The sequence below is a fragment of the Salvelinus fontinalis genome, chromosome 3 (assembly GCF_029448725.1).
Source record: "Salvelinus fontinalis isolate EN_2023a chromosome 3, ASM2944872v1, whole genome shotgun sequence".
Lineage (NCBI taxonomy): Eukaryota > Metazoa > Chordata > Actinopteri > Salmoniformes > Salmonidae > Salvelinus > Salvelinus fontinalis.
In genome coordinates, this window is record NC_074667.1 from 48,695,402 (window position 1) to 48,721,038 (window position 25,637).

The following is a 25,637-nucleotide window of genomic DNA, read 5'->3' on the forward strand; positions in this document are numbered from 1 at the left end:
CCCACCCATACGGAGGAAGGCCCAGCCAATCAGAATACGTTTTTTCCCACAAAAGGGCTTTAATACAGACAGAAATATGTCTACATTTTATCAGCAGTCCGGGTGGCTAGTCTTAGATGATCCCGCAGGTGAAGAAGGTTGATGTGAAGGTACTGGGCTGGTGTGGTTACATGTGGTCTGTGGTTGGACATACTGCCAAGTTTTCTAAAATTAAGTTGAAGGCAGCTTATGGTAGAGAAAGGAACATGCAATTATCTGGCTACAACTCTGGTGGACATTCCTGTGTTCAGCATGCCAACTGCACACTCCCTCAACTTGAGGCATTGTGTTGTGATAACACTGCAAATTTTAGTGGCCTTTGTAATCAGCTTCTTGATATGCCACACCTGTCAGGTGGATGGATCATCTTGGAAATTGAGAAATGCTCACTAACAGGGATCTAAACAAATGTGAGTACAAAATTTGAGATAAATACGCTTTTTGTGCGTTTTTTTAGATTGAGGATGTTTTATTTCAGTTCATGAAACATGGGACAAACACTTTACATGTTGTGTTTAGATTTTTGTTTAATAGAAGCAATGTATGATCACTGGAGACTTTTCTGCTCATCTCCGTTTCTATGTATGTACGTTGCTAGACATCTGCTGTGAAGCACCGGACACTCAAATACAACAACACAACATATTCCCAGCTCTTTTCCTTGAGGCTATTTTGATATGTATGACATTTCTCAATTTCTACCACTAGGGTGGCTGACGATGGCTCACTTGTGAGTCAACACTGACCATCGGCCTACTTCCAGCCAGTGTCAGGGATGGCGATGTGGCCATCGGATAATGAAAATAACTATGTAACGTGTCTGTAGGGCAGCCGATTCACTAAGCAGATGAGCCAGGATCATATCCACGGGCAATGTCTACAGCCCTGAGCCAGCCACAGAGCCGGAGCACTCGGTAGATCCCCCAAGCTACACATTTTCCTGAGAAATGAGGCGCAGTAATTCCGATTGGTCTCTTCATACATGAGTGTCAGACCGAGAGCTCATTTTGGACAGCTGGCCCTGAAACACATGCAGGGCTACAGCAACATGCACGCATACACTCATGGAATATACGAATATACAGACACACTGACACACCGACACACACACAGACAGAAGGCAAAAAGAGTTGTGTCAAGATAAGTTCACATTCTGCTCACACACGGGATGATTCAAACCCACATTACACACACATACAAACTTTGTCAATATTGCCCTTTCTTTCACTTGCACACATTTTCTTTGTCATTGCTATTGTGTATATCTCTCTCAATTCCCGCACAATTTCTGTTTTTGTAGTCTGATGTCCTCTCATCCCGCTGTGCACACCACGTCATTTCAACAAATGTCGGTCATTTTTGGTTGAGACATTGATCAATGAGATTTCAACCTTTATCCACCCACTCCAAAAGACATCCAGAAGTTTTTTGAATTCCCAATGTGTTATCACTGCACTTTCAACCATTTAAAAGCACAAAAAGTTAAAATGGGAATACAATGTCAGATATTTTTTATTTATATAACAACTTAATGTGTTATCACTCTGCCTCATCTAATAGCAAAGCCAGATGACCTGGATTGTAGTTGAGATTACATCCAGAAAGTATTCATACCCCTTGACTTATTCCACATTTTGTTGTGTTACGGCCTGAATTCAACATGGATTAATTATATTGTTTTTTTTTCTTCACCCATCTACACACAATACCCCATAATGACAAAGTGGAAAAAAGATACAATTTTTGCAAAATTATTGACAATAAATTAAATACAGAAATATCTCATTTAAATAACTATTCACACCTCTGAGTCAATACTTTGTAGAAACACTATTGCCGGTGTTTATAATTAAAGTGCAGCAGTAAAATAACAATAGCGAGACTATATAGAGGGGGGTACCGATACAGACTCAATGTGCAGGGGCACCGGATAGTTGAGGTGTATGTACATGTAGGTAGAGTTATTAAAGTGAATATGCATAGATGACAACAGAGAGTAGCAGTGGTGTAAAGAGGGGGTGATGGGGGGGCACTGCAAATAGTCTTGGTAGCCATTTGACTTGATCTTCAGGAGTCTTTTGGCGTGGGGGTAGAAGCTGTTTAGAAGCCTCTTGGATTTAAACTTGGCACTCCGGTACCGCTTGCCATGCGGTAGCAGAGAGAACATTCTATGACTAGGGTCGCTGGAGACTGACAATTTTTAGGGCCTTCCTCTGACACCGCCTGGTTTAGAGGTCCTGGATGGCAGGAAGCTTGGCCACGGTGAGGTACTGTGCCTGACGCACTATCCTCTGTAGTGCCTTGCGGTCAGATGCCGAGCAGTTGCCATACCAGGCAGTGATGCAACCAGTCAGGATGCTCTCGATACTTCAGCTGTAGAACCTTTGGACGATCTGAGGACCCATGCCGAATCTTTTCAGTTTCCTGAGGGGGAACGACCGTCTTCGTGTGCTTGTTAGTTTGTTGGTGATGTGGACACCAAGCTCTCAACCTTCACCACTAGAATGGGGGTGTGCTCGGTTCTCTTTTTCCTGTAGTCAAGAATCATCTCCTTGATCACGTTGAGGGAGAGGTTGTTATCCTGGCACCACACGGCCAGGTCTCTGACCTCTTCCCTATAGGCCGTCTCGTTGTTGTCAGTGATCAGGCCTTCCACTGTTGTGTCATCGGCAAACTTAATGATGGTGTTGGAGTCGTGTCTGGTCGTGCAGTCATGAGTGAACAGGGAGTACAGGAGGGGACTGTGCACGCACCGCTGAGGGGCCCCCTTGTTGAGGATCAGCTTGGCAGATGTGTTGTTGCCTACCCTTACTACCTGGGGCGGCCCGTCAGGAAGACCAGGATCCAGTTGCAGAGGGAGGTGTTTAGTCCCAGGATCCATAGCTTAGTGATGAGCTTTGAGGGCACTATGGTGTTGAACGCTGAGCTGTAGTCAATGAATAGCATTCTCACATAGATGTTGCTATTGTCCAGGTGGGAAAGGTCAGTGTGGAGTGCAATAGAGATGGCATCATCTGTGGATCAAATTGGAGTGGGTCTAGGGTTTCTGGGATAATGGTGTTGATGTGAGCCATGACCAGCCTTTCAAAGTATTTCATGGCTACAGACGTGAGTGCTACTGGTCGGTAGTCATTTAGGCAGGTTACCTTAGTGTTCTTGGGCATTGGGACTATGGGGGTCTGCTTGAAACATGTTGGTATTACAGATTCAGACAGGGAGAGGTTGATCATAGTCCTGTATTGACACTTTGCCTGTTTGATGGTTCGTCGGAGGGCATAGCGGGACTTCTTATAAGCTTCCTGGTTAGAGTAGCTTCCTGTAATTAACAACTTCACCATAAACAAAATATATTCAATATCAGTTGTTGTTTTTTTTCACCCATCACCAATAGGTGCTCTTGTTTGCAAGGCATTGTAAAACCTCCCTGGTCGTTGTGGTTGAATCTGTGTTTGAAATTCTCTGCTCGACTGAGGGACCTTACATATAAGTGTGGGGTACAGAGATGAGGTATTCATTCAAAAATCATGTTGAACACTATTATTCCACACAGAGTGAGTCTATGCCACTTATTATGTGGCTTGTTAAGCAATGCTTTACTTCTGAACCTATTTAGGCTTGTCATAACTAAGGGGTTGAATACTTATTGACTCAAGACATTTCAGCTTTTCATTTTTAAATATTTCTAAAAACATAATTCCACTTTGACTTTATGGGGTATTGTGTGTGGGACAGTTCACACACAATACCCCAGATTATATGTATCGGTATAAATCAATCACCCTGTACAGTTAATTTCACAATCAATGTCAAACAGCTCTATCACATAGGCAAGGACAGAAGCCCCAAGAGTGTGTCCTGTTTGCATCCTTTGTGTGTGTGTGTGTGTGTGTGTGTGTGTGTGTGTGTGTGTGTGTGTGTGTGTGTGTGTGTGTGTGTGTGTGGATTAGCATGGTACAATAACAACTACATGCAGTTCTGTTTCAGGATATAAACCAGAGGCATTTTTTTCATGGTTGTTTTCATCTTGAAGTGTCCGTTAGTGAGCTTAATGACTCATGCTGAATGAGCTACAATACAACTTCAGAGGAGTGGAGGATGACAAAAAGAGATCCAGAGACGCAGTACAGTTAACTGAGAAATCCAGACACCAAGCCTGTGGCCTTGTGGGGATGGAGGAGTGTAATTCCCACAATAGAGTGCCTTTATTAAGTTAATAACAACTAAGTGAGCTCTCTCATGCCCTGTGCCCCGTTCAGTATGCACCGGTGCTATTGTTTGTGTTCTGCCAGGTTTATCTTTCAAACGCGCTGGGGGACATTAAAGCAATGACACTGATGTTTGTTATTGCACTACAGCTGAGCTCATGGTGGTTCTGGATTTAGCCAATCAGTAACACACAAGAGGAACACACAGACACTGAAACATGCACACACTCACTCACACACTTCAACTACAAAAAAACGAACAAAAACATGGGTGATCAGAAATTATGCAAGACAAGTTACGATTCTGTCTGCTAGTTTCATAGCTGATCAATCAACCCAGACAAACAATCCAAATAACATGCTAATTACCTTCAATCCCACAGGATCTGGTGTACAAATGAGAATTGTCTGAGGGTGGTGCCAAAGAATCTAAGATGAGCCGCTGCTAGGATGTGTACTAAGTCTTACGTGCAACATTTAAGAAAGTGAGTATAATCAACTTGCTTGAGTCAACACCACACCACATCAAGAAGGCTAAGACAACTTCCCTCCAAGCACAGACGTCAGTTCAATGACTAGTTTTTATTTACATTTGGTTGTTGTCAACTAAACGTGAATTCAATGTGAAACCAACAAAGAAAGTACACCTTGTCATTGGATTTAGGTAAAAAGTTGGGGTTTAAAAAAAAGACCTTACATTGATTACTTTTTGCAAATCCAATCAGTTTTCCATGCTGATTCAATATCATCACATATCATTTTGTTGTTTATATGACATGATTAAAACAGTTTTTGGCCCGTTTGTTGGGATGGGAGCATTCTCCATTCAATGTCGAAAATCTGTCATTTATAAAGATGACTCCCCCACGGGGTCTGGAGGAAAAGGACACATATTGCAGAGGAAAACAAACATCTATTAAACCAATTCATTATCTTTTTAATCATCTGACCTGAGCTGTGTCCCAGGGAACTGCAGAGATGGGGTGAGTCTAGAACACTTGCTAGCTATTATTCATCTGTCAAACACAGCAGCACCATTACAGAGGGGACAACACAGACAATGAGGAGAAATGTATTGCTATCAAAGAGCTAAGGAGTGTTACCCATCAAGGGGCTAATTATAGACAACATTAACTTGCTTAGTAAACAAACGTAGAATACTTGAACATGATACTATTTCTTTCTGTTGCAAGACTTGTTACAGAATCATACTTCCACAATGAGTAACTAATTAGAGGACCTTTGGTGTTACTCTATGCTTTGCTATGAAGATTTTTGGAACTAAGATATCCATTTCATTGTGATAGGATGCCACTACACTCCTAGAAAAACGTTTCCAAAAGAGTTATGCAGCTGTCCCCATAAGAGAACCCTCTTTGGTTCCAGGTAGAACTCTTTGAGGTTCAATGTAGAACCCTCTGTGGAAAGGCTTATACATGGAACCCAAAAGAGTTCTACCTGGAACCAAACGAGTTCTACCAGAAGCCAAAATGGATTCTTCAAAGGGGTCTCGTATGGGGATAGCCAAATAACCCAGATAATTTTGGGGTTCTAGATAGCACCTTTTTTTTACGAGTGTACTTGGCAAAGACCATCCCAAAACCTAGTCCTAGTTTCTAAGCCTTACCATTGACATGCCATGGCAATGAAGGAATATCACTGTAACTCAAACTCCCCTCCTCATCAGAGAGAGCAGAATCAGGCGCTGAGGATCAGGATGATCACGCATCAGCCTGTAGCCCTGGTTGTCTCTTTCTCTCATTTTGCTCTCACCTGCCAACTCATTCGCAATCCCTCTGGTTTCTCCCCATCCTCAAGTTTGCTCGTTTTCGGCTGCTGGCTCACCCTGAAAAGAGAAGAGGAAAAAATTACTCAATATGAATACTTAAAAAAAATGTGTTTACAATGACAAGCTGCTTGGATGACACTCAGTTTCGTTGTTTCCTCACTTGGCAATGGCGGCTAGCGGAGGGCATTGATATCGAGGAGAGCGTGCCAAGGTCTTTGTTGAAGCGGGGCGAGTGTAGTACCGCCAAAGCAAGGGCTTAGCAAATGAAAATGTTCTACCAGATAGGCATGGAATCGCAGCGAATGGTATTAGTACACCCCACTCCAGCTATAGACCGACACAGAATACAGGCTAGGCCTATATCGAGTATGGCTGCAGACTATGTTGGCAGACAGAACCGGTTTTCATCAAAATCATGCTCCTGAACTTTGGGGTCAAGTAAGTATTTTTAACAACCTGCTTTTGGGCTGGGTGTGTCAATGTGAAGTTAATACATGCATAATCTGTGAGCAGAATTAGTCTTACCTAGCCACAAAATCATTGGTTTGAAAGCAACTTTTTTTCTGGATTCCATGCCGTGTCATTTTTCCTTACTTTTTCCCCTCACTTGGGCCAGCCCCCTATCAATTTGAGTTCTAGCCAATGAGCTTCAGACCCTCGCCAATTGAGTGACAGCTAGCAAGATGCACAAACAGCAGAACGAGAGAAAGAGCAATGAAGTGGTGCACATATCTGCAAAAGTGTGATGTGGTACGCAATTTTTGGAGAACACTTGGCTCGCTACTTTCAGTACAACTGGCAAAAAAGTATACAAAACTACCTGAGAATCTCTTTAACACTAGAAAAGCCAGGCCTCACCTCCCAAGTGGCACATTGGTCAAAGACACTGCATCGCAGTGCTGCAGCGTCACCCGGGTGTTAAGAAGCGCGGTTTGGCGGTTCATGTTTCGGAGGACGCATGACTCAACCTTCGCCTCTCCCGAGCCCGTTCGGGAATTGCAGCGATGTGACAACATCGGAATCATGAAATTGGGGAGAAAACGGGTGGTAAAAATTACAAAAAATATTTAAATAAAAGCCAGGCCTCGAGGGATCCCCTTTGAGCCAATGAGGAGTCATTTTGACTTAAACATTATAACAGTCTAATATATATATATTTCATATTTTCTATAAGAATAATTATCCTTTGGTTGGGTTTATGAAGGTCTTGGGTAACATCAGAATATGGGAAAAAAAAAATCATACTCTAAGATCACAGTAGCATTTTCATTAGTTTATGTCACTGTAGGCTATCTGTTGTCGCATTCTCACGTGTGGCGCATGGAACCGTGGTTATTGGCTGTGCTTGACGTGGACATGAGCTCACCGGAGCTGAGTAGCGTCACCGCAAATGTTCTACTGCTTAGGCTCCTTCCCCTCTTATAGAATATAGTCTCAAAAGTATTGTGGAACTGCTGCACCTATATGTAAACAGTACCGGAACCCAAAATGAGTGCCGGCACCTTTTTCAGCCCAAGTCAAGTTCTCATTCTTGGAAAAAGAACTCTTCTGAAATTTTGAATTACTTGGAAATGGTAAGGGTTTTGGAACCTCCCAATCTGATCTTTCTGATACTATACAGAACACAATTATAAATGCAACATGTAATGTGCTGGTCCCATGTTTCATGAGCTGAAATAAAAGATCCCAGAAATTGTCCATATGCACAAAATCTTACTTCTCTAAAATGTTGTGCACACATTTGTTTACATTCCTTTTAGTGAGCATTTCTCCGTTTGCCAAAATACAGTAATCCATCCATCTGAAAGGTGTTCTATAGCAAGAATCTGATTGAACAGCATGATCATTACACAGGTACACCTTGTGCTGTGGACAATAAAAGGCCACTCTAAAATGTGCAGTTTTGTCACAACACAATGCAACGGATTTCTCAAGTTTTGAGGGAGTGTGCAATTGGAATGCTGACTGCAGGAATGTCCACCAGAGCTGTTGCCAGATAATTTAAAATGAATTTCTCTACCACTTCGTTTAGAGAATTTGGCAGCCCAACCGGCCTCACAACTGCAGACCATGTGTAACCACGTCAGCCCAGGACCTCCACGTCCGGCGTCTTCACCTGCGGGATATTCTGAGACCAGCCACCTGGTCAGCTGATGAAACTGTGGAGTATTTCCGTCTGTAATAAAACCCTTTTGTGTGGAAAAATTCCTTCTGATTGGCTGGGCCTGGCTCCCAAGTGGATGTGCCTGCCTGACTCCCAAGTAGATGGCCTTGCCTGCCTCCCAAGTGGATGGGCCTGCCTGGCTCCCAAGTGGATGGGAGGCCCACCCATGGCAGTGCCCCTGCCCAGTCATGTGAAATCCATAGATTATGGCCTAATTAATATATTTAAATTGACTGATTTCCTTATATGAACTGTAACTCAGTAAAATTCTTGAAATTGTTGCATGTTGCTTTTATACAGTATGTTTGTTCCGTATATATACATGTAACAGTTTTGCTTCCGTCCCTCTCCTCGCCCCTACCTGGGCTTGAACCAGAAACCCTCTGCACACATCATCAAGTCACCCACAAAGCCGTGGCTTTTGCAGAGCAAGGGGAACAACTACTTCAGGTCTCAGAGCGAGTGACATCACCGATTGAAACACTATTAGCGTGCACCACCGCTAACTAGCTAGCCATTTCACATCGGTTACACCCCCCCCTTTTAACCTCCTTTTCCGCAGCAACCAGTGATCCGGGTCAACAGCATCAATGTAACAGTTTTGCTTCTGTCCCTACCCCCGCTCCTACCTGGGCTCGAACCAGGGACCCTCTGCACACATAGACAACAGTCACCCACGAAGCATCGTTACCCATCGTGCCACAAAAGCCATGGCTCTTGCAGAGCAAGGGGAACAGCTACTTCAGGTCTCAGAGTGAGTGACGTCACCGATTGAAACGCTATTAGCGCGCACCACCGCTAACTAACTAGCTAGCCATTTCACATTGGTTACATACAGAAATCAAAATGTCTTACCTGTGTCTTACCCGTGTGTTAAATAGACTTATTTAGGAAAAGTCAAAGACGGAGTGGGGCATGAATCTTATCCACCCACCTGACAAAAATACTTAATACACTACAGAAGTATGTGGACACCCCTTCTAATTAGTGGATTCGGCTATTTCAGCCATGGCCATTGCCGACAGGCGTATAAAATCGAGGACACAGAAATGCAATCTCCATAAACAAACATTGGAAGTAGAATGGCCATACTGAAGAGCTCAGTGACTTTCAACGTGGCACCGTCATAGGAAGCCACCTTTCCAACAAGTCAGTTCATCAAATTTCTGACCTGCTAGAGCTGCCCCGGTAAACTGTAAGTGCTGTTATTGTGAAGTGGAAACGTCTAGGAACATCAACGGCTCAGCCGCGAAGTGGTAGGCCACACAAGCTCACAGAATGGGACCGTCGAGTGCTGAAGTACGTAACCATCGTCTTTTCTCGGTTGCAACACTCACTACCAAGTTCCAAACTGCCTCTGGAAGCAGCGTCAGCACAATAACTGTTCATTGGGGCCTTCGTGAAATTAGTTTAAGCCTAAGATCACCTTGTGCACTGCCAAGCGTTGGCTGGAGCATTGGACTCTGGAGCAGTGGAAATGCATTCTCTGGAGTGATGAATCACGCTTCACCATCTGGCAGGAGAACGCTTCCTAACCCAATGCATAGTGCCAACTGTAAATTTAGGTGGAGAACGAGAAATGGTCTGGGAATGTTTATCATGGTTCTGGCTCGGCCCGTTACTTCCAGTGAAGGGAAATCTCAACAGTACAGCATACAATGACATTCTAGACGATTCTATGCCTCCAAGTTTGTGGCAACAGTTTGGGGAAGGCCCTTTCATGTTTCAGCGTGACAATGCCTCAGTGCACAAAGCGAGGTCCATAGAGAAATTATTTGACGAGATATGTGTGGAAAAACTTGACTGGTCTGCACAGAGCCCTAACCTCACCCCCATCGAACACCTTTGGGAAGAATAGGAATGCCTACTGCGTATCAGTCCTAATTGTCTAACATCAGTTCTTGACCTCACTAATGCTCTTGTGGCTGAATGGAAGCAGGTCCCTGCAGAAATGTCCCAACATCTAGTGGAAAGCCTTCCCAGAATAGTGGAGGCTGTTAGAGCAGCAAAGGGGGGGACCAGCTATATATTAATGCCCAAGATTTTGGAATGAGGTATTCGAGGAGCAGGTGTCCACATACTTTTGCTCATGTAGTGTACCTCTCCAAACCACTTCCTTCTCCCATCATTGCTCTCTACATTCCTAGTTATCCTGCCTCCTCCATCCTCCTCCTCTCCCTGCTGAGGCAGGTTTCGTGCTTTTGAGGAACACAACTTTACAAAACTGCTTAACTGGGATAGTGACCGTCCAGCTGGACCAAAAAGCAGGCTTTCTACTCAGTGGGGGGGGGGGGGGGGGGGGGGGGGGGGGGCTACTCCACATACCCCAGAGACAGGGGACAGTCACAACCAACCACACACAGAGAGAGGAAAGAGGATTTGCCTGATTAATAAATTATAGAGGGGGGGGGGGGACAGATAAATTGCTCCATCTATCCATCTCTCTTTCCATTTGTGCTAAGGGGTGAGTGTAAATAAGGGAGTATTTGATCCTCTGGAAGTGGTTCCCAAACTTTTTATAGTCCCATACCCCTTCAGACTTTCAACCTCCAGCTGTGTACCCCTCTAGCACCAGGGTTAGCGCACTCTCAAATGTTGTTTTTTGCCATCATTGTAAGCCTGCCACACACACGCTATACAATAAATGTATTAAACATAAGAATGAATGTGAGTTGTCACAACCCGACTTGTGGGAAGTGACAAAGAGCTCTTTTTGGACCAGGGCACAATAATAGTCAATAATTATGCTCTTTGTTTAGCCATCTTACATATAAAACCTTATTTGTTCATTGAAAATTGTGAATAACTCACCACAGGTTAATGAGAAGGGTGTGCTTGAAAGGATGCACATAACTCTGCTATGTTGGATTGTATTGGAGAGAGTCTCAGTTTAAATCATTTCCACACACAGTCTGTGCCTGTATTTAGTATTCATGCTAGTGAGGGCCGAGAATCCACTCTCACATAGGTATGTGGTTGCGAAGGGCATCAGTGTCTTAACAGCGCAATTTGCCAAGTCAGGATCTCTGAGCGCAGCTCAATCCAGAAATCTGGCAGTGGCTTCTGATTTAAATTAATTTTTCACAGAACCGCTTGTTGCAATTTCGTTAAGGCTCTCTTGTTCAGATATCGGTAAGTGGACTGGAGGCAGGGCATGAAAGGGATAACGAATCCAGTTGTTTGTGTCATCCGTTTTGGGAAAGTACATGCGTAATTGTGCACCCAGCTCACTCAGGTGCTTCGCTATATCACATTTGACATTGTCCGTAAGCTTGAGTTCATTTGCACACAAAAAAATTATACAATGATGGAAAGACCTGTGTGTTGTCCTTGTTAATGCAGACAGAGAAGAGTTCCAACTTCTTAATCATAGCCTCAATTTTGTCCAGCACATTGAATACAGTTGCGGAGAGTCCCTGTAATCCTTGATTCAGATCATTCAGGCGAGAAAAAACATCACCCAGATAGGCCAGTCGTGTGAGAAACGTCATCATCATGCAAGCGGTCAGACAAGTGAAAAAACTTTAAGCTCGTCTTTCAATTTAAAAAACGTGTCAATACTTTGCCCCTTGTTTATACTTGTGTACTATTATTTTTTACAGATGAACGTGGTACCTTCAGGCGTTTGGAAATTGCTCCCAAGGATGAACCAGACTTGTGGAGGTCTACATTTTTTTTCTGAGGTCTTGGCTGATTTCTTTTGATTTTCCCATGATGTCAAACAAAGAGGCACTGAGTTTGAAGGTAGGCCTTGACATACATCCACAGGTACACCTCCAATTGACTGAAATGATGTCAATTAGCCTATCAGAAGCTTCTAAAGCCCAATGGCATAAATTTCTGGAATTTAACAAGCTGTTTAAAGGCACAGTCAACTCAGTGTATGTAAACTTCTGACCCACTGAAATTGTGATACAGTGAATTATAAGTGAAATAATCTGTATGTAAATAATTGTTGAAAAATTACTTGTGTCATGCACAACGTAAATGTCCTAAACGACTTGCCAAAACTACAATTTGTTAACTAGAAATGTGTGGAGTGGTTGAAAAACAAGTTTTAATGATTCCAACCTAAGTGTATGTAAACTTACGACTTCAACTGTATATTTTTTATAAATTCCCCCGACAGCATTGTGCATACCCCAGTTTGGGAATACCTGCTCATAAAAAAAGGGGGGGTCCATAAACACGGGCTGTATATCAATAGTCTACAGTGCCTTCCTCTCCTAGTCTTCTCACTATCATCTCCACCATTCTGTTCTGAAAACACAGAACAGATTATAGCAGTATGGTTAACCTTACCAGGCAGATGAAGGCAAGGAGACCTGGAGAGGAAGCAACTGTAGACTATTCAGATGGAGCCATGGTCAGGATTTTTTCCCCATTCTCCCTATCTCCTCCATGCTGCACAGCCCACTGAGTTCTGCACTATATGCAGGTCCTGCCAGCTAATGGCTGTAAGACCTTGGGTAAACACATCCCAGAGCACAGTGTATCGTGTGTATATGTGTGCGAGTGTATGTGTGTCTTTGTCTGTATGAGAGAGAGAGAAAGAGAGAGAGAGCGAGAGCGAGAGAGAGAACTCAATACACTCCCTGAGGGCCCAATAATTGTATATCTCCCTCTGGAGCTAGCTGACGCTGCAAAGCTAATACTTAACTGAGAGTGACTAATTATACTAACAAAGAAGATGATGGATATGGACATTGCCACGCTAATCATCATCGCCATCATCAACAATGATATTTCTATAGCACACACACACACCTCCTACTTTGAAAAAACACTGCATCACTTTGGGTATTTGGTATTTTATTAGGATCCCCATTAGCTTTGCGAAAGCCTCAGCTACATTTCCTGGGGTCCATACAGAACATGAAACATGACATACTACAGAACATTAATAAACAAGAACAGCTCAGGGACAGAACTACATACACAAAAAAATAGTAGCCTACATATCAACATATACAGACAAATCATCTAAGTCAAATAGGCGAGAGGCGTTGTGCAATGAGGTGTTGCTTTATCATTTTTTAAAAACAAGGTTTACTGTTTGAGCAATTTGAAATGGAAAGGAGTTCCATGAAATAATGGCTTTACGTATATAATACCGTATGCTTTCTTGAATTTGTTCTGGATTTGGGGACTATGAAAAGACCTGGTGGCATGTCTGGTGGGGTAAGTGTGTGTCAGAGCTGTGCATGAGTTGACAATTCAAACAATTTGGAATTTTCAACATATTAATGCTTCTTATAAAACCAGAAGTGATGCAGTCAGTCTCTCCTCAACGCTTAGCCTTGAGAGACTGTCATGCACAGTATTTATATTATCCCTAATGATTACAATGAAGAGAAAGACGTGCCACTCTGTTCTGGGCCAGCTGCAGCTTAACTACGTATTTTTTAGCAGTACTTGACCACATGGCTGGACAATAATCAAAATAAGACCAAACTAGAGCCTGTAGGTCTTGAGGTGTGTAAAAAGCACAACATCTCTTTATTACGGATATACACTACCAGTAAAAAGCTGGGACACACCTATTCATTCAAGAGTTTTTCTACATTGTAGAATAATAGTGAAGACATCAAAATTATGAAATAACACATATGGAATCATGTAATAACCAAAAAAGTGTTAAGAAAGTCAAAATATATTTTAGATTTTAGATTCTTCAAAGTAGCCACCCTCTGCCTTGATGACAGCTTTGCACACTCTTGGCATTCTCTCAACCAGCATCACCTGGAATGCTTTTCCAACACTATTGAAGGAGTTCCCACATATGCTGAGCACTTGTTGGCTGCTTTTCTTTCACTCTGCGGTCCAACACATCCCAAGCCATCTCAATTGGGTTGAGGTCAGGTGATTGTGGAGGCCAGGTCATCTGATGCAGCACTCCATCACTCTTCTCCGTGGTCAAATAGCTCTTACACAGCCTGGAGGTGTGTTGGGTCATTATTCTGTCGAAAAACAAATGAGTGCAAACCAGATGGGATGACGTATTGCTGCAGAATGCTGTGGTAGCCATGCCGGTTATGTGTGCCTTGAATTCTAAAAAAATGTATGACAGTGTCACCAGCAAAGCGCCCCCACACCATCACTCCTCCTCCATGCGTCACGGTCAGAACAACACATGCGGAGATGACCCGTTTACCTTCTCGGCGTCTCACAAAGCCATGGCGGTTGGAACCAAAAATCTCAAATTTGGAATTCCACCGTTCTAATGTCCATTGCTCGTGAGTGTTGGCCCAAGCAAGTCTCTTCTTATTATTGGTGTCCTTTAGTTGTGGTTTCTTTACCACATTAAAGAAAAAACCTGTAATGAGTAGATGTGTCCAAACTTTTGGAGGTTTGCCATTATTTATTTTTTTTTTTTTTTTTATTTATTTATTTTTTATCCCATTTTCTCCCCAATTTTCGTGGTATCCAATCGCTAGTAATTACTACCTTGTCTCATCGCTACAACTCCCGTACGGGCGTACTGCTTCTTAACACAGCGCGCCTCCAACCCGGAAGCCAGCCGCACCAATGTGTCGGAGGAAACACCGTGTACCTGGCCCCCCTTGGTTGGCGCGCACTGCGCCCGGCCAGCCACAGGAGTCGCTGGAGTGCGATGAGACAAGGATATCCCTACCGGCCAAACCCTCCCTACCCTGGACGACGCTATGCCAATTGTGCGTCGCCCCACGGACCTCCCGGTCGCGGCCGGCTGCGACAGAGCCTGGGCGCGAACCCAGAGACTCTGGTGGCGCAGTTAGCACTGCGATGCAGTGCCCTAGACCACTGCGCCACCCGGGAGGTCACGGTTTGCCATTATTGATCAATAACAATAATTATACCACCTGTCCCAAACTAACGTAAAAAATTCAAACTTACAATGCTTTTCTTTCATTATTTGCTTTGTTCTGCATCAATTCGATGGCTCACCATTCGTTGTTGGCAGTACCGGCTTAACCCTTGTTTTGGGCCAAAAATGACCCGGCACTATGTTTAAGAACCTTTTCTCAATAGGGGGGCGCTATTTTCACTTTGTACATTTTTTTTCCCAAATTAAACTGCCTCGTACTCAATTCTTGCTCGAACAATATGCATATTATTATTACTATTGGATAGAAAACACTCTCTAGTTTCTAAAACCGTTTGAAATATATCTGTGAGTAAAAAAGAACTCCTTTTGCAGCAAACTTCCTGTCAGGAAGTGAAAAATCTGAAATCGAGGCTCTGTTCCAGGGCCTTCCTATTAATTTGCCTGAAATCTATGGCACTACATGCACTGCATACGCCTTCCACTAGATGTCAATAGGCAGTGAGAGGTGGAATGGGGTGTCTAGCTTGATCTGAGGCCGAACAAGAGCTTTTGGAATGACGTGACCAGAATTTTCATTGTCTTGGAAGGCGCGAGAAGGGACCCCAGATTGCGTTCCGAAAAGCTTTCGGTATAGACGTTAGATATCTCCGGCTCTGATTTTATTCGATATATGTGTTAAAAACATCAAAGTATTTATTTTAAACCGAGTTATATCAGTTTATTGAACGTTTATTGCGTTTTTCTGCATTTTCTTTTCTTTGCGTTATGTGATGTTGGGCACGTTTGCGCCACATGGCTAGCTTTGGTTGCTAATTTGACAGGAGAAGAGGACATTCTACAACCAAACAACGATTATTCTGGACAAAGGACAACTTATACAACATTCTGATGGAAGCTCATCAAAAGTAGGAACCATTTATGATGATATTTCGTATTTTTGTTGAAAATGTTTAGTGATATTTTCCGCCCTGATTTTGGGCGCTGTCTCGCTATAACGTAAGCTGTATGTCGTACTAAAGTTATTTTTAAAAATCTAACACAGCGGTTGCATTAAGAACTAGTGTATCTTTCATTTGCTGTACAACATGTATTTTTTAGTAAAGTTTATGATGAGTTATTTGATTAGATTAGGTGACTGTCAGAAATATATCCGGATAATTTTGTGCATTTTGACTACGTATTCACATTGTAAAACCACGATTTGTACCGCTAAATATGCACATTTTCGAACAAAACATATATGTATTGTGTAAAATGATGTTATAGGACTGTCATCCGATGAAGTTTGTCAAGGTTAGTGAATAAATTTATATCTTTTGCTGTTTTTTTCGCTATCGCTACCTTTGCGGTGAATGAATGCGGTTGTGTGGTTGGCCATTGTAGTAAGCTAATATAATGCTATATTATGTTTTCGCTGTAAAACACTTAAAAAATCTGAAATATTGTCTGGATTCACAAGATGTTTGTCTTTCATTTGCTGTACACCATGTATTTTTCATAAATGTTTTATGATGAGTATTTAGGTATTTCACGTTGCTCTCTGTAGTTATTCTAGCTGCTTTGGTGATATTTGTGATTGTAGCTGCAATGTAAAACTATGATTTATACCTGAAATATGCACATTTGTTGAACAAAACATATGCTATACAATAAATCTGTTATAAGACTGTCATCTGATGAAGTTGTTTCTTGGTTAGTGACTAATTATATCTTTATTTGGTCGAATTTGTGATAGCTACCTATGCGGTAAAGAAATTGTGAAAATATGCGGTTGAGTCTTTTGCTATCGTGGTTAGCTAATAGAAATACATATTGTGTTTTCACTGTGAAACATTTTAAAAATCGGAAATGATGGCTGGATTCACAAGATGTGTATCTTTCATTTGGTGTCTTAGACTTGTGATTTCATGATATTTATATGCTAGTATTTACTTGTGGCGCTATGCTAGGCTATGCTAGTCAGCTTTTTTACTGATGAGGATGCTCCCGGATCCGGGATTGTGACCAAGTAGAAGTTTTAACATCAGAGAAAACCCCCTAAATTTGATGACTTTTCCTAGAATGATCCCAACATTAGAAAAAGTTAAACATTGCCTTTGTTCATATTTCCATGAAAGCTGTACACCACCAGGGTACAAAGATTGTCTAAGGGTAATTTTTGACCTGGCAGTTATAAAATCATTTACACACCACAAAAATCAGAAAGACACACACACACACACACACACACACACACACACACACACACACACACACACACACACACACACACACACACACACACACACACACACACACACACACACACACACACACACACACACACACATATTATGTGTGCTACTGATTGAACTCAGCCAGCAGCAACTAAAGAGGCAGATCACCATAGTTGGCACAGTTAGAAAGAACACGCCTAAGCTTCCCACTGCACTCCTCGCAACAAGGGGGAGAGTGGTCTTCTCATCAAAGTTTTCCTTCAGCCCCACCACCACTCAAGTTTCTTACCTCCCAAAGAGGAACAAGAATGTGGTCCTCCTGAGCACACTGCACAAAATGGCTGAGATAAGTGATCGTGAGGACAGGAAGCCAGCCATCATCCTGGACTAAGACCACAACAATGGAGGCGCGGACAACCTGGACAAGGTGATTGGAACTTACAGCTGCAGGGGGATGACTGCCCGCTGGCCCCTGGTCATCTTCCAAAGCATCATTGATGTGTCCTCATACAATGCCTTCGTGATATGGAACAAGATCAACCCTACCTGGATGCCTGATAAGCGGAACAAGAGGAGGGTGTTCCTGGAGCAGCTGGAAAAGGCACTTATAACCCCACACATTCAAAGAAGGGAGCGACTCCCCCACACAGCAGCCTCTGCAGCGCTTGTGAAAACTGTTCAGGGGGCTGAATCTTGTCCTGATCCACCTGAGGCTGCAGCTGCGGCAGACAATGGTAGGAAATGCCAATGTGGAATGTGGATGATCTTGTTCCTGTAGTGTTTGTAAACACCCTGGTACGTTGATTAATAATAGCCTGAACCAGATTACAAGCACTGGTTACAGTGAGAAGCTTCCTCTTGATGAAAACCAGTCAATATTCAGGTTCCCAAGAAAGTAGACCTCTCTCACATACACTATCTAGCATTTCAAACAAATGATTTAGATACTAACTGTTCGCACTTGGTGGCCTGTAGCAACCCCCAAAACAAAAGGCTTTAGATGAGGCAGGTGAACCTGCAGCCACAGTACCTCAATAACACTTGACATGAGATCTTCTCTAAGAATTACTGGGATATGGCTCTGAATATATATATATATATATATATATATATATATACACTGCTCATAAAAATAAAGGGAACACTTAAACAACACAATATATCTCCAAGTCAATCACACTTCTGTGAAATCAAACTGTCCATTTAGGAAGCAACACTGATTGACAATAAATTTCACATGCTGTTGTGCAAATGGAATAGACAAAAGGTGGAAATTATAGGCAATTAGCAAGACACCCCCAATAAAGGAGTGATTCTGCAGGTGGTGACCACAGAATACTTCTCAGTTCCTATGCTTCCTGGCTGATGTTTTGGTCACTTTTGAATGCTGGCGGTGCTCTCACTCTAGTGGTAGCATGAGACGGCGGAGTCTACAACCCACACAAGTGGCTCAGGTAGTGCAGCTCATCCAGGATGGCACATCAATGCGAGCTGTGGCAAGAAGGTTTGCTGTGTCTTTCAGCGTAGTTTCCAGAGCATGGAGGCGCTACCAGGAGGTTGGTGGTAGTTTTTCCAGTCCTGTGGGCGCGCTCCAACTCAATTTTCTTGTGGTCCATCTTCAATTTCTCAGAGATAATTTCTCTCACTTTGTTCTCAGACTCTGTCCAGGTCTCATGTGGAGATTTTTCAATTCCATCTGCAATAATGTTGTTCTGCCTTGATTGTCTCGCAAGATAATCTGATTTGTATTCACAAACATAACTAAATGTTCTCTCTCAATGACTCACAGATTGTCATCTTGCCGTTTTCCAGTTTAAACTCATCCATCCTGGGAGAACCGCAAACTGTTCATTAGGTCCTGGACTTCTCTAGTCCATTATTTCATTAGCTCCACCAGTATTTAGACACAACACTTGAAGATATTTTCTTGTTGTTTTAACAACTGCTTGTAAAACTATATATTTTTAAAAATATCCTTCACCTGTGATAGAAAGACACCGCTGTCTTCAACGGTACTCCCACCGGCTTTGGTCTTTGTCATGGTAGGAACATAGCCTATGCTGTTACTCCCCGCAATTTCAGAAAAAGGGTAGGTCGCAGGGAAGATGGAAACAGCAACAAACAGTAGGGATCTAGACAGCCACAAGCCCGGGACAATCCGCAGTCCCAGCCACAAGGGCAATATTAATTAGCTATCATGGCAACATCGCTGAACATTGATAAAGAAAATCTCAACCCGAAAATTACTGAAATTGCATTAAAGGCACCAATTCACTTCAATGGTTTAATTTTTTTGCATTGTTTGTAACTAATTTTGTACATAATGTTGCTGATAATGTCTCTTATGAACGAAAAGAGCTTCTGGACACTAGAACAGCGATTACTCACATCAAACAGGACAAAAAGGATATACTGCTTCCCCGAGACCAGGCCCAAATCCCCATCATTTGCGTGAAGAAAAGACAATCTGTCACACCCTGACGTTAGAGAGCTTTTTATGTCTCTATTTTGGTTTGGTCATGATGTGATTTGGGTGGGCATTATATGTTCATTTTTCTATGTTTTAGTATTTCTTTGTTTTGGCCGGGTATGGTTCTCAATCAGGGACAGCTGTCTATCGTTGTCTCTGATTGGGAACCATACTTAGGTAGCATTTTTCCCACCTGTGTTTTGTGGGTAGTTATTTTCTGTTTTGTGTTTTCTGCACCTGACAGGACTGTTTCGGTTTCGTTTATTCTCTTTGTTATTTTGTTCCAGTGTTCAGTTCAATAAAAGTCATGAACACTTACCACGCTGCGCTTTGGTCCGATTCTTCCTCTTCAGACGACGACACCCGTCACACAGTCAAAGCATCAATACAGGACTTGAAGATTGAATCCTACTATACCGGCTCTGATGCTCATCGGATGTGGCCTGGATTGCAAACAATTATGGACTACAAAGGGAAACCCAGCCGTGAACTGCCCAGTGATCCAAGCTAAATGCCTTTGATGCTCGCTTCGAGGCAAGCAACACTGAAGCATGCATGAGAGAACCAGCTGTTCCGGACAACTGTGTGATCATTCTCTCCGTAGCCGATGTGAGGAAGAACTTTAAACAGGTCAATATTCACAAGGCCCCGGGGCCAGACGGATTACAAAGATATGTACTCAGAGCATGCGCGAACCTACTGACAAGTGTCTTCACTGATATTTTCAACCTCTCCCTGACCGAGTCTGTAATAGCTACATGTTGCAAGCTGTCACGTAGAGTAGGCTAGAAGGCTAAACTGAAAAACCTAACCTCTATCAAATAAAAAGATGGCAGAGCCGCAAAAGTACTTCTGTGCAATGGTGTTTATTTACAGAGTGAATCCTGAAGATAAACAACAGTACTGCCATCCAAAGTATCCATTGGGGACAGTTTAAAAACAATGCTTCCCCATCAACAGCTCAATCCCGAAACGCCTCCCCTTTGAACTGAAAGAGAGGCTCCTTTTGTAGGGAAGCCCCTCCCATCAGAACAAAGTTGTTGGAAAAGGGCTACCATGGTTGGGTCTGGTTCTGGTCCCCCAACTCCTCCTTCAGTCAGTTGGTTTTTTATGACTGTATCTGCTGGTTCAACCGGTAGCTCAAGCGGTTCTGGTTGTGTTTGGCCCCTTGGTCGGGCTCCTAGTTTCTCATAATTGACCTCGTCTTCACCAGACGATTCCATGGTATTCCACCCCGTTTCAACTTTAGGTACCTATTCTGACAGTTGATGATGCTGCTGAGAACGCAATCCTGTACGCATTCCTTTACCTCTCTTGTTGGAATTCACTGATTTGCGGTGTGCCATCCCACCGCTGCCACCATATGTCACGTAGAGTAGGCCACTGTGCAACAGTGTATATTAACAGAGTGAATCTGGAAGAAAAACAGTACTGCCATCCAAAGTATCCATTATGGGGACAGCTTAAAAACAATGCTCCCCCATCAACAGCTCAATCCCAAAATGGCTCCCCTTTGAACTGAAAGAGAGGCTCCTTTTGTCAGAGAAGCCCCTCCCATCAGAACATAATCAGCACTAATTAAATAAGCAATCACCTATTTAAAGCCTACATTTTCCATTCAGCTAAGCATACTAAAGTATATACATTGCAACACGTTTTTCATGACACAATATATCAATATAACATTTACAAAATCATATCACTACTGACAGTGTCTTTCAATATGACCATTTACATTAACAAGCCATTCGGGACAGGCACTACAAAGTCAGCCCATTCCCTTAGCTCGGGTCCTTATCCCAGCATACCCGGAAGCTACAGAGATGGAGAGAGGAACAGAACCAAACAAACAACGTGCTCGTCCCTGACATTGATAAGTATAATAAACGTTGCTTAAATTAAACATGAACACTTGTCTGTATATTCCTTATACCATAACCTGTTACTGACGGGAGGTAAGTGTGAAATGTATGTACTAAGATAGGGACGTTAACTTGTGTGTCGACCCACATTGATAATGGAGCAGGGAGGCGCGATGAATGTGTGTGTGTGTGTTAACCTGTTGAGGCTGGGGGCGCTGTTGTCACTATTTATGGTAATCTTGTAATTTTTGAAACGGCTTCCTACAAAACTCTTGATCGTACAATATGCATATTATTATTATTATTGGATAGAAAACAGTCTATAGTTTCTATAGGAGTTGAAATTTTGTCTCTAAGTGGAACAGAACCCATTCTACAGCAATTTCCCTGACATGGAGTCAGATTTCAGAAATTTTGGCCCCTGATCTGGAGTCAGTTAAAAGGCCACTGTTATTGCTATGAGTATACGGACACTGCTTACGTCTTCCCCTGGATGCCTTTACGTGATGACGATTTGAATGGGGTCGATTGCGCGTTCACAGGCACTATAAATTAAAAAACCCTGTAGCTAGTCACTCTTTTGGAGCTGCGTTATGCGCATGGAGGACACCGACCCGCACCTGTTCCAAGCATTAGTGTTGGGAGTAATCTTTCTCCGGTCATGTTAAGACTCGTTATAGGAGTTAAAAACATCATAAGGTAGTTAATTTAAAGCGTTTTATAGCAATTTATATCCGTTTAGTGCGATTTTGGGACATTTATTTCTGAAACGCTGTGAATCGCCGGGCACGCTTCCAGTTCATGCTGAACGCAGTTGGCATTTCCACATGGCAAGAGGACAGCTTTCCACCAAAAGACGATTAGACCCAAGAAAGGATCCTTTGCCCAAGATACTGATGGAAGAACAGCTCAAAGTAGGACATTTTTATTATGATAAATCGTGTTTCTGTCGAAAAATGTTAGTGGCTTAGGACGCCATGTTTTTTGACGTAGCTTCGCTTGGCGCAAACTGTATTGAAAAGTAAGGATAATTTAAAAAATGTAATTCCGCGATTGTATTAAGAATTAAATTGTCTATCAATCGATGTCCACCCTATATTTTTTAGTCACGTTTATGAGTATTTATGTATAAGAGTAGATCACTGTCTAATATGGCGCACGGACATTTTCTCACCAGCTGGGCTACTTTCCCCATTGTCTAACCATGATTTTGGTGGCTAAATATGCACATTTTCGAACAAACTGTATATGCATGTTGTAATGTGATGTTACAGGGGTGTCATCTGAAGAATTCTGAGAAGGTTAGTGAAAAAAATAATATATTTTGGCGATGTTGACGTTATCGCTCACTTTGGCTAGAATTAATGCTGGGGTAATGTTTGCACCTGTGCTATGCTAATATAACGATTTATTGTGTTTTCGCTGTAAGACACTTAGAAAATCTGAAATATTGTCTGTATTCACAGGATCTGTGTCTTTCGATTAGTGTATGCTGTGTATTTTTACGAAATGTTTGATGATTAGTAAGTAGGTAAACACGTTGCTCTATGTAGTTATTCTAGTCCATTTGTGACGGTGGGTGTAATTGTAACCTATGCCATCTACCTGAAATATGCACATTTTTCTAACAAAACCTATCCCATACCATAAATATGTTATCAGACTGTCATCTGATGAGTTTTTTTCTTGGTTAGGGGCTATAAATATCTTAGTTTAGCCGAATTGGTGATAGCTACTGGTGTTGGTGGACAAATAAAAGATGGTGGATTATGCTAATGTGTTTTTAGGTAATAGATGTACATCTTTACATATTGTGTCTTCCCTGTAAAACATTTTAAAAATCGGACATGTTGGCTGGATTCACAAGATCTGTGTCTTTCATTAGCTGTATTGGACTTTAATGTGTGAAAGTTAAATATTTAAAAAAAATATTTTTTTTGAATTTCGCGGCTCTGCCTTTTCAGTGGGGGGGGGGGGAGTGCCGCTAGCGGCACCCTCATCCTAGACAGGTTAATGTACCAAATGCTGCCCGCGGCCAGTGACGGACTTCTCCGTCACACAAGCAGACCACCATAATCCCCGTGCCCAAGAAAGCAAAGGAAACCTGCCTAAATTACTTCCGACCCGAAGCACTCACGTCAGTAAACATGAAATGCTTTGAAAGGGTGGTCAAGGCTCACATTAACACCATCATCCCGGAAACCCTAGACCCACTCCAATTAGCATACCACCCCAACAGATCCACAGATGATCATATCTCAATCGCACTCCACACTGCCCTTTCCAACCTGGACAAAAGGAACACCTATGTAAGAATGCTGTTGATTGACTACAGCTCAGCGTTCAACAACATAGTAACCACAAAGCTGATCACTACGCTAAGGACCCTGGGACTAAACACCTCCCTCTGCAACTGAATCCTGGACTTCCTGATGGGCCACCCCCAGGTGGTAAAGATATGCAACAACACATCTGCCATGCTGATCCTCAACACTGGGGCCCCTCAGGGGTGCATGCTCAGTCCCCTCCTGTACTCCCTGTTCACCCACGACTGCGTGGCCAAGCACGACTCCAACACCATCATTAAGTTTGCTGGCGATACAACAGTGGTAGGTCTGATCACCGACATGATACAGCCTTTAGGGAGAAGGTCTAAGACCTGGCAGCATGGTGCCAGGACAACAACATCTCCCTCAATGTGAGCAAGACAATGGAGCTGATCGTGGACTACAGGAAAAGGAGGACCGAACAGGCCCCCATTAACATCGACAGGGCTGTAGTGGAGTGGGTCGAGAGTTTCAAGTTCCTTGGTGTCCATTTCACCAATTAACTATCATGGTTCAAACACACCAAGACAGTCATGAAGAGGGCACGACAACACCTTTTCCCCTTCAGGAGACTGAAAAGATTTGGCATGGGTCACCAGGTCCTCAAAAAGTTCTACAGTTGCACCATCAAGAGCATCCTGACCGGTTGCATCACTGCCTGGTATGGCAACTGCTCAGCATTCGACCGTAAGGCGCTACAGAGGGTAGTGTGTACAACCCAGTACCTCACTGGGGCCAAGTTTCAAGCCATCCAGGACCTATATACTAGACAGTGTCAGAGGAAGGCCCAATCTTTTTTTAAAGACTCCAGTCACCCAAGTCATAGACTGTTCTCTCTGCTACCGCAAGACAAGCGGTACCGGAGTGCCAAGTCTAGGTCCAAAAGGCTCCTTAACTGCTACTACCCCCAAGACATAAGACTGCTGCACAATTAATCAAATGGCCACCCAGACTGTATACATTGACCCCCCCCACCCCCTTTGTTTCTACACTGCTGCTACTCTCTGTTTATTTTCTAATTATAGTCAATTTACCCCTACCTACATATACAAATTACCTCGACTAACCTGTACCCCCGCACATTCACTCAGTACCATTACCGCCTGTATATAGCCTCGTTATTGTTTGTTGTATTTTATTGTGGTACTTTTGATTAGATATTTTACTTTAGTTTATTTAGTAAATATTGTTTTAACTCTATTTCTTGAACTGCATTGATACTGCACTTGTAGCTTTTCACGGTAAGGTTGTATTCGGCGCATGTGACAAATAACTTGATTTGATTTGAATGGCACTCCTACTGATTGTATCAAATGGTGGGTCCTATGTATGGAATAAGTACAGCAATAACTGGTGGTTTTGGTCTACTGATAACAACCTCTGAATTTACCAACCCATTAAGTAATTTTCCACACAATATTCATTGTCAATATCAGCCCAATAAACACAGAGATCCCAATACCTCCTCCAAGTCTCAAGAGATGGACAGTATGCTTCTTAGCTACACAATCCCCACTACAGCAGCGATGCTAACAGATACCAGGCTCATATCTCTCCCTCTCTTTACCTCTCCTGAACTCATGGACACAAGGTGCCTATCTCCAGGAGTAGTAGTCCAACAATTCAAGAGATGTCAGCGACCTGCACTCCTGCTACTTCCCTGGCCACCCTATCACTGTCTGACCCACAGGTCACCCTCCATCACCCTGTGGAAATTACCAGAAAGCCTCGTCAGGCCCAATCAATGGAGCACACAG

The 25,637-nt window shown here is 42.9% G+C and overlaps 2 protein-coding genes across 8 annotated transcripts in view; one reads left to right on the plus strand and one right to left on the minus strand.

Annotated features, from left to right (window-relative positions):
• LOC129851034 (S-adenosylmethionine mitochondrial carrier protein-like) overlaps window positions 1-25,637 on the plus strand; it is a 332,312-nt gene that overhangs the window by 99,530 nt on the left and 207,145 nt on the right. The gene's annotated exons all lie outside the window — the stretch shown is intronic.
• Window positions 1-25,637, minus strand: part of LOC129851033 (leucine-rich repeat-containing protein 4C-like) — a 169,869-nt gene that overhangs the window by 50,204 nt on the left and 94,028 nt on the right. For 4 of the 6 annotated variants that reach the window (XR_008758927.1, XM_055917198.1, XM_055917196.1 and 1 more), the window contains exon 2: window positions 6,018-6,090. The exons of 1 other annotated variant lie outside the window; for it this stretch is intronic. The gene's annotated coding sequence lies outside the window, so the exon portion shown is untranslated. Of the gene's footprint in view, window positions 1-3,963; window positions 5,118-6,017; window positions 6,091-25,637 lie in introns of those variants that run through there. One more of the 6 variants, XR_008758928.1, reaches the window with a different exon arrangement.